Below are 10,761 nucleotides of genomic sequence, written 5' to 3' on the forward strand. Positions count from 1 at the left end.
ACGAAGAAGAAGAAGCACACAGTGCATCGAGTACAGCTCCGCTGGTCTTCCTTCTTTACGAAAGTGGAAAGGCTGAACGTGTCCTTTTTTTATTAATATGTGTGTTTGTATTACAACTTTTTGTTTTACTTCTCAAAGAAAGGATGATGTATCAAATATAGGATGGCAGCAGTGTTGGTTCATTGATATAAAAAGAACTCGCTGACCATATATGGCAGTCATCCTGGCGCCACTGCCAAATGCCATGTATTTTGTCTAATTTCTAAACACAAAGCTCGGTGAGTGTCTGCGTAGCTTCGGCTACTGTCTTGCCTGCGCTTCATGCGCTGGATCCGTCGCCGGAGTTTCACAGCCGGATCCTAGTCGAAGCATGGTGACGTGTGTCCTACGACGTCCAGGCGCGTTCTGGGCAGCCTTCAATGGAGCGCTAAAGCCGGGACAACACCCGTCGTAGCGTGTGGTGTGCAGTGATAGACGCCTCAGTAGTCGAGCACCACATTCCAAAGCGGTCGATACTCCAACATAGCAACTTGAACGAAATTTCTGAAGAGGTGTTTAAACCTCGCTACGAGCCGATTCGCCTGGGGATAGTAAACTGATAGTAAATTTTCACGACGAAAACTGGTGCTCGTTGTCGCAAACGACTTCATCCGGGTAATCCACCCGAGCGAAAACAGAATGCAGGAAACTGGTGACCGTGCTTGCGGAAGCCGCTCTGCAAAAATTGCACTTGAGTCCTATTGGAGAAGTAGTCGACTAAGTTGATAGCTGACTCGCCGTCCTGTTTGGCTCCTTCCACAGGGCCAACGATGTCGATTTTCTGCTATGAACGTTCTGGTAGAGCACCCGGTTGCAACGAAGTCGCTGCAGTCCGGCGGTCTTGTCTGCTGACTGGCAGATGCTGCAGTTGTGGATGGCTGCTTCTACTTGCTTGCTCATGCCTGGCAAGCAGTGGCCACCAAAAGCATTTCTGGAGACGCGTCTGGGTCCAAACTATCCCAAGGTGGGCCTCATGCGCAGTGGCGATGACTTGCAGAGGGATAGATCTAGGAACGACGAGTTGTTCACCACGCAGAAGCAAATTGTCGGTAACGAACAGTTCTTGGGGAGGGGAGGCTGGACGACGCGACGTAGACCTTGACTTGCTCCAAAGTAACGTCTTCCCACAGCAACTGCTCGAACTGCTCCTTGGACAAGCAGAGTGGTGCAGCGAGCGCAACGACTTCCTAGTTGAATGAGGCGTCTCTCTGTAAAGCAGAGACTGGAAGGCAGGAAACGGTGTCCGCCACTTGGTTCTTTGATCACTCACGATACTCAACATTGTAGTAGTAACGAAATCACTCGACCACCTCGTGATGCAAAGGGGTCGTCTTCCGGAGCCTTGGGATGACAGAAGGGAGATCAGTTGGTGGTCCGTACGCAACGTAAAAGGACGACCCCATAGGTAGGTGTGCCAATGCTCGCATTCCTAGGCTAATGCGAGTGCTTTACGTTCCTCGACTGCGTACTTCCTCTCTGCTGGCGAACGCGTGCGGGATGCAAAATATACTGTGCGCAGCCTGTGACCATCCAGCTGCTGAAGGACGGAAGGATGGACAAATCCATCGTTGGAAGAATCCGCGGAGATGATCACGGGAAGACCAGCGTCGAACATGTGGAGCACCTTGCTGGAGGATGTCGGAGACTTGATCTTGGCGAAAACTCGTGTCGACAGCATCGCTCCAGATGGGCTGGTTCCTGCGAAGCAGGACTCGCATTGGCACCACATGTCAGCAAGGCAGTAGACGAACTTGGCATAGCACTCGACTAGGCAGAGGAACGCGCGTAACCCAGCACCGCCGGTTGGGGCAGGCATGGTCAGATTGAAATCCGCCTTTACTGGTGATGACGAGATGCCTTGTGCGGTAGTTGACTGCACAAGGCAACATTATGTACTAAAAAAATAGACATTTGACGCAGAACACACACTTGTCGTTCAGCTTGAGACCCATAGCCTTGATGCACCGGAGAACGGTGGTCAGGTTAGCCAGGGGATCTTGCTCCTTTTTGCCGAACACGGTGATGTCGTCGATGTAGAAAAGAACGCCGGGGCATACCTGAATGATCAGTGACATCATGTGTTCGAAAGTGGCTGGAGCCGGTGCCGGGTGAAAGCATATCAGTTTAAAACGAAAATGTTCATTGTGCGTGACCTCACTGCTCCGAGACCCAGCTTAGAGATGCGGGTGGCGCGAGCTAAATTGTTCAGAAACTCTTCTGCATGCAGAAGAGGGAAACTGTCTGTGACGACGGCTTTGTTTGGCTTCCGAAGCTAAAAAAAAGTCGAATACCGCCGTCCATCTTTTTCACAATAACAGTGGGAGACACCCACTAGAAGACATTGACGCGCTCTATCACATCCAAGCTTTCCAGACGACGAAGCGCTGCAGACACCTGAGGACGGAGGAACAGTGGTAGATGCCGAAGCTTCGGTGCGACATGTGGTACCGTTGCTCGGATTTCGACGATAATAATAGTAATAATATTAATAATATTTTTGTTGTCATAAAAAAGGAATAATACATATTCAGGTCTGCCTAAGCCAACGAAGGCTTCTGCGGCATGACCTGGCAGTAGGGCCCATACCTGACATCACAAAACAAGTCACAGCAAAGAAAATATATTAAATAACTTTTTGATTATTTGGTTATGTCATTAAACAGCTTTTTTAAATTCTTTCTAAGCTTATAGTTTGAAGTTGCTAATAAACTGTTAACAGGCAGTACAGTAAAAATATTCAAAACGCAAACTGATCTAGTGCATTCCCCATAGTGACTCTAAATTTGTGGCGTTTTGTACCAAGCAGTAGTCCTAAATTTACGAGACACCACTATTTTAATTTTATAATTATTGGACCAAAATTGTCTAAGAAAAACAGTTTAAAGAAAAAAAAAACAAAAAAAAACATCAGATGTCTATACCCATCGGCAAGTCCAAGTCCTTGGGCGAAGAGAGGTCAGAACTCACGGGAAAGAGTTTTCTGAAGCCGAGGGGTTCAGGAACAAACTGCTCTGCGGAGGGCTGGTCGGTTTCGCTTGCAGCTGCATTGACGTTTCGAAGCACATAAGGCTAGAGCCTTAGATGTGAAAATCTAAAGCATTGATGGCGTCGATACTGAGGAGATATGTGCCTTTGAACACAACGTAGAACAGGGGGCGCGCTGTACGTCCCTTGAATATGACTTGAGAGGAGAAGCAATCGCGTACTCGGATTAGCTGCTTGGAGTAGTCGATTTCACTCGTGGGGCAAAAGCAGTGATTCAGCAGCGAAGTGCTTTTTGAAATGGCTGTCCACCAAGAATGAGACAGACGAACCAGAGTCAAGAAGGAACGTCAATGTCCCGTCATCAACAGAAACGTCGAGAACAATGCCGGTGCAATTAGGGCCAGTCACGGAAAGAACGCTCAAAACCTCGTCATCGTCGGATAAGTGGCGGCAGTCGACCTCAGTCACGGTGAGCGCGGACAAGTGTTGCTGCTTATTGCAGAAAGAGGGGAAATGGCCACGAAGAACGCGGTGAAAGTAGCGCTGATCTTGCGCCGGGCAGCGCGATGACGGAACGCGATGCCGCGTTGTGCCCCGCAGCGGATGTAGAACGACGGAGACTGGGGTGAGCCGCGGAAGCGCTTCGCACTGGCCGAGCGACGGTGAGATGGTTGACTTTGACCGGCGGTACGGGAGGCGCGTGGAACAGCCGAGTCATGGCGCGGCGGTTGGCTGTTGCTCGCTGGCGGGGATGGCTGCCGACGGGGAGACGAGTGAGGCCACGTTAATATAACCCGGCGCTGATTGTCGTTTGAAGTTACTCGCTGAAGTTTGCTTTGTGTGAACTCTCGTACTCCCTGAGCCGCTTGTTAGAGCTGCTGTGCTAAGGATACGACACGCGGGAACAAGAATGCCGGAACTTCGAGAAAAAGCCGCTTTCGAAGATGCTAAGAAACGATGCCTTTCAAAAGCTGGTCGCGTAGAGGGTATTTGAGGGGCGCAAATGTGCAACGAGTCGCGAATTCTCGTAGTGCGGCAACGTGCTCTAGGACAAACTCGTCTTCTTGCTGGACGCGACGACTGAACCGGTTGCGTACGACAAGGAGATTGTTTGCGGAGGCAAAGTGCTGTGCTAAAACAGCGACGACCTGGTCGTATGAGAACAGTGCATGGGAAGTCTTACCGCAGTCATCGGTAGTTTTCGCGGCGGCAGCTGGCGGAACGTTTGCGGAGGTCTCCAAAAGGGGCGGCAACGGAAAGAAAACTCGCTGACCTTCACGTCAGGGGCTATGCAGAAGCCGGGCCTTGCTATGCTAAGGTGTGAAGTCGCCAGGGAAAAGATCCCGAAGCCCAGGAGCCAGGAAAAAGATCCCGAACATCCGTGGCCATTGCGTCCAGGCAACGGCTGGACGGCCCGGCGCCGGGAGGAACAGCGGCGTCGGAGCGAGCCCAGCAAAACTCACGCCGAGAAGCTACCGGCGAAATAACGCCCCATGGGAAAACTGCCCATCCACGTCGCCAATGTGGTGTAGTCACCGAGGCCCAAGTGACAAGCAAGCGGCTCCAGTCGAAGAACAAACATTTAATACGTCAAAATATGTTTCTATAGACAACAACACTATACTTCATTCGCCCTTAAGCTTGGACTAGAATCTCCGCCTTCAGCGCGAGCTCGCTAGCTCCCGCAGTGCTTTGGTTGCGCGTGCCTGCGCGTTTACACTTGTGGTAGCAAGGGCAGAAAGCTCGCGCTGTAGGCGGAGCTTATAGTCTCAGGTTAAGGATGAAAGGAGTATAGCGACGCATACCTGACACGGTTGACATATCTTATACAAAAACCCAAACTACGATACATCTACAACCTCCGTCCAAAGACTAGCGCTAAGAATATCGAGAAAAACAGAGCCCATTCTAGCCCTCGTCAGCGTTTGCCGCAGCAGTAATTTTTTTTTTTTTCAAATATTTTAGTAGGGTGGTCTAATCGTCAGCATTGGAGAGCGGAGGCCGTCGTATATTGCTTGAGCTGCTCTCGAAGTTACATTCATGCAAACGATCTTTCGAAAGCGAGACGTAAATCGACTAAGTGAAGGTCAAGTATTAGTTTAGACATGACCGTCGACACACTGGTATTCGTTTTTGATATTACATAGTTTTAGGGACCGGTTCTTCAGCTACATTAATATACGAAAAAACCGTTGCCTGGTATGTTTGTCAAATGTTTAGAGTGCAATTGTTTCTCGCAAAAGAGGTGATGAAGACGTTTTTGTAGCATGAGCTACACTGGCGGAGATTGAGCAGTTTCGCGTGGCTCCTGGAGAGCCGTGCTGCGCATGCGCGAGAAGCAGTGACGTCACACGGCGTACAGCTGGCGCGCCGTAGCCGCCGCCGCCGCGCGCGCCTCGCCAGTCTGCGCATTCCAGAGGAGTGACGTCATAGCCGCGGCAGACGCACTGGCGCCGCCGCGTGCCCAGCTGTGCGCCTCCGTTGCGCAGTAGCCAAGTCTGACGCTGCACCGGAGCCGCTTGATAGCGCCTCTCATTTTGTTTTATTTCATTCTACTGCAGATAAATGTTAAATGGAGTTGAAAAGGTTTTAAAACTAGAAATTTTTAAACGTCGTTGAGGAGACGCGTGTGAATTTACCGCTGATAGAAGCTGCGACAAACCAAAACTTATTTTTAGAAATACTTTATATGAAATAAACCGGCCTCACTAAGCGTTCCACGCATATGCGCGGCGCCGCCGTAGCTGTAGTCCGCCGAAGGTAGGAGCCAGTTGACAAAACAGCTCGTGCTGTCGTTCTGCTCGCGGACACACCCAGTGGGGTTGTCGGGCGTACAGCAAGACTACAGTTCCCGTAATGCACGGTGACAGCGGTGGCGTAGCAAAACTAGCTGGTGAGATTGGTAAACTAACCCCTTACCCCATGAGCACTCGTTTTCGGTTACCTTATATTGAATTTTAATTTAATGCTGCACTTCTGTACTTTAGGCACTATTGCATCTTAAATAAGCTATCCTTTATTTGATATTGAATAGTGTACTTGTGTGTTTTAAACAAATGTCATCGCACCTTGATGTTTGGCTTGGTGGCTACGGAGTTGTTTTAATCTTCATTTTAGCGCTATCTTCGTGAAGAGTAACCTGCCGCCTGCCCTACACGAATGCGGTTTATTCCATTCTTTACACCTTTGAATGTTTTCGAGAATTACAGTTCACGTATGTTAAATGACAGCCCAGCACGCAGATGTTCGTCACTTCGAAAAGCGAACAAGGACGTAAAACACGCACAAACGCTGAAAATGGCACCGTCAAGAAGCGCTTTTCTGGTATGGTTTATAAACGTCCTGTTAAACTGCCCGAGCACCAAGGAACATATGCATTCTACAACAGTAGTTACACCTCGTCGCTTCTGCAGGAGTAACTTTTCAAAAGAAAATCTAAAACAAATTTTACGTTCCTTCAAATAAGACGAGCGTGTGCGGCACATCGATCCACATTTTGAGCATTCTCTGTTGTGCTTGGGTAATTTGTCAAAGAAATAATGCCAAAACCTTCGCCTTTTTTGTTTTTTTCCTAGCGTAATTGCTAGTTTGTGATAAAGGTAGAACGGATTTACGCCAGCGAATTTACGCACCTAGTGAGCCACGACACTAGCGTACCGAGTTAAAAAAAACGCAAGTGTGAACGAGCCTTTAAATAGTGCGGAGTTTCTTTTTTTTCTTTTTGCTGAACGAGAAACAATATTTTCACCCGCTGACACGCTCCGCCCCTTTGCGGTTTCAGGTTTGTTACTCGTCTCGTAGAAAACGAACTCGATGTTGGCTGCGTCAAAATCCCCCAGGGAGTGAGCATCATTATCCCGACCTACCTCCTCCATCACGACCCGGAGCTATGGCAAGACCCGACCAGCTTCAATCCCGAAAGGTGACATAGCTAAACGATCTAACATTTGACGTTGGTTAAGCTGCGGACAGTGTCTGAGGCTTGCGTTTTACTTACAAAAGAACTGTCTGTAGAGACATAGCCTCCTATATACTGACAAAGCCTGGCAGGTCGCAACGAGCAGCGGCCGCCAAAATGGAAAAGGTGGAGCGGCAGACAACGGATGAGAGGAGAGCCACGTGACTGGTGCCCCGCTGCGGCGAGATGCCGAAACACACTTCTCCCGAGCGAACAAGTGTGTTTTTGGTCCTCGCCGCTGCAAAAGTTCTTCTCTGACATCCAGGTCCCCCGAGAAATGGCTCTTTGATGCTCTGTGCTACCAAATCCTCGCGCTCCAAATCTGCTACCGAGCACTCTATAGCTCTGTCGTCGAACTGCTAGGCTTCGTGAGTATAAAGGAGGCTATTTTAGCAATCTCTGAAGCATAGAAATGCAAGAAAGCAAAAGATTGCTGGAACATGCTTGAAGGGGGCGGGGGGGGGGGGGGGAAGGGGGGGGGGGGTCCACGGATAATTCCGTCATCTTGTCTACAACGAATGTCTCTTTTGTTTGATGTAGGAGCAATAGCATGTTTTAATGCTAATTGTTTCATTCTCTCAAGTATGTAATTTTTGTTCTTCCTCTAGATTTTGCCCGGAACATTTTGAGCATGAGGATGCGGGTGCGTTCCAGCCTTTCGGCGCCGGACCCCGAAACTGTTTCGCGATGGCGTTTTCAAAGAACGTCATCATGCTCCTGACAGCCAAGGTGATAGCGAAGTACAGGCTTGTTCTCACCCAGTCTGATCACGAGGTGAGCTTTGCCCTCTTTCGTAGCTAGCACGCTCTAGAACTGCATTCTTCACACTGCTCAGGCATTGAACAAATACACGATGTATTACCCCTATGCACTTTAATACCACGCTGCTCGTACATTGTACAGATTACACGATGAATCATCGCTAGTCCTCGTTGTGTCACTAGTACACTCAGAAGTCTTAGTCGCACTGCTCGTATACATCATACAAGATGTATACGAGAAGTGCTCACTTCGCTCAGAATGACATAATTATCCACGAACACGACACCAGGAACATTCGGGGCATGCTTCACACATATGTATTTTTGACCATTTTCGTAGACTGTTTTAGAGCGCAGCTCTTAGGGGCCCGTTCCCGGCTTGAGCGGCGTCGCCGTCGCCGTCGGCGTTGGCGTCGCCGTCGGCGTAACCAAGGTCATCCCAAGGTCACTTGACCCCCAAGGTCATCCCAAGGTCACGTGACCCCTCCCCAAGAGTCACGTGACCCCAAGGTCACGTGACACTCAAGGTCACGTGACCCCTCCCCCAGTTTTACGTGACCCCCAAGGTCACGTGACGACACCCAAAGTCACGTGGCTCCCCAAGTTACGTGACCCCGTGGTCACGTGACCCCCGATGACGTCATCAGTGACGTCACTGATGACGTCACCGGCATCCGCATCGTCAGCGTCATCATCACTGATGACGTCATCAGTGACGTCACTGATGACGTCACCGGCATCCGCATCGTAATCGTCATCATCACTGATGACGTCACCGGCATCCGCATCGTCATCGTCATCATCACTGATGACGTCATCAGTGACGTCACTGATGACGTCATCGGTATCCGCATCGTCATCGTTACTGATGACGTCATCGTCATCGTCACGTGACCCCCCTAGGTCACGTGACCCCCACCCAAGGTCACTTCACCCCCCCAGTACCCTTCCCTACTCCTCCTCAAGAGCTGCGCTCCAATTCGGCGTTACAGGGAGTTGTAAACGGCTTTCACTTTTTGTATGACTATTGGGACTAGTATCGTCATTCAAGAGAGAAACCTTTCTCAGACATTCTCTGCAGATATGACTATTGTATGATGGATTAGCACTATGACAGCGGCTTTAAAAAGGCACCCTTCGGCGATATAAACGCGGATTCACTATTTATTGTCAGACTGGATTTGCGATATATTTGCTCCACACTTTATTACAGGCGGACATGAGTGACAAGGACATGGAAGAGATGCTTCTCTTGGGTTACTTAAAGCGAGGACTTTGGGTGAAGTTTGAAAAGTACTGACACAGCTACTTCACGTTTACAAGATTAATAAGGACAACAGCATCATTAGAGTTGTATCCTATCCCATTGTAACATTGCAATAATTATGCACCTAATAAATTCATGAACAAAAACTGGAGATTGCTCATAATTGATAGTTTATGCAAAACCGCGAATAAAACCAACATGTGGAGTGATAGCAATATTTTCATTAAGGGCTGTTCACATTCTAAGCCTTTACTATGTGGCTTAGATTAGAATTTAGTGCGATGGTATAGTAAATCAAGAACGAAGATTTGAATTAACCCGGAAGACAAAGTAAGACTACCGAAACCTAGTTGCTGACAGTGAAGAAGGCAATTTCGATGCAGCCAGATCATACGTTCGAGAAAGAAAGGGTTGTGCACTCGGTTTTCTACAGAACGTAAGACAGGCGAATTGGGCAAGTCATACAAAGATCCCAGAAAATGACAATGTTTAGAATACGATCTAGTTCTCAAATCGAAACGATCCTAGCAGCGTAGTGCCGCGCGAAGCTTTGCGCGGTGCTTTTGCTTTTGAAAAGGGTTGCTTTTGGCCACCGTTCCGGTTTTGATTTGCCAACCTCAATCCACGACATCGCCTAGCGACAAAATACGGTACATACCTTTTCGAATCGGTGACATTCCTCAAATTTGTAATTCTGTGGGTGCGGCCTACCAACCCAGATAAATTGCTAAAACCCAATTTTTTTAGGGGGGGGGGGGGGGGGGAGTTTTTGATGTACCAGAGTCTGTGCGCAGGTAAACAAAGGAGAAGGATATGTGTACTGCGCCTACCGTCCTATTCCATCGTCTCAATGGCCTTCTTAAATGATTCGTGATCCGATATGGTTCATATTACACTCTGGAGTGATAGCCAGGCCTTCAGAAAGATGTCCCATTATGCAACGCACAATGTTGCATTCAGGAATTTTTTGAAGTAGTGCATTCCGAGTGCACGCTCACCCTGCTTATTTTGCCAAGAGAACGAATAATGTTTTTCTTTTACTTTTTTGCTCATTATCAATACATCTACTCAAGCCTTCTGACGTCACGGCATCGCGGTGGAAATCCGCTCGGCACTGCACCTACGCAGGAACCAGACGCGCGTGAAGCGTCTGCGCATGCACCCTATCGATAGCAGCGCCACCGCGGCGAAAAGACGTCAGGTACGCGAACGATAGCCTGGCAGTCTTTGGGCTATGAGGTTATGAAAAGGGCTCACGTCAGATTTGATCTTTCATTGATGACCCACGCGCTGCAGTGATTGATCAAGGTCCTTCGACGTGTCGCCGGGCCAGACAAACGAACCGATCGCTGATCACAAACCACGACGCGATGATGTCGGCGTTCACGAAGGTGCAAGCAAGCAGCTGGACTCCTTGGCCGCAAACTCCAAGTGTTGAAGATTGGTTTTAGCTCAGTCTATTGAAGTCGTCGCTAATGCTGCATGAGCGAGACTTTGTGCAGATTCAACAAACCACTAAAAGCAGATGCAATTTTTTTTTTAACGAGCGTCATTCGGTAGCTGGTGCACCAATAATTCGAGTCCGCCATTGTGTGGTCACGTCCTCTGAGCATGTTGTTGACATGAGAGAGTTCTGTCAGCGTAGGGCGTAAGCACGAATCAGCTTGTAACGAAAAAGAATAATGCGTCATCGTTCGGCGAGGACGCGAATCCAATCACTCGCTTCGTGCCCCAAAAAATGGTGATTGCCA

This window comes from Ixodes scapularis, unplaced genomic scaffold (genome assembly GCF_016920785.2).
Source record: "Ixodes scapularis isolate PalLabHiFi unplaced genomic scaffold, ASM1692078v2 PGA_scaffold6__148_contigs__length_123643588, whole genome shotgun sequence".
In the NCBI taxonomy this organism is placed as follows: Eukaryota; Metazoa; Arthropoda; class Arachnida; order Ixodida; family Ixodidae; genus Ixodes; species Ixodes scapularis.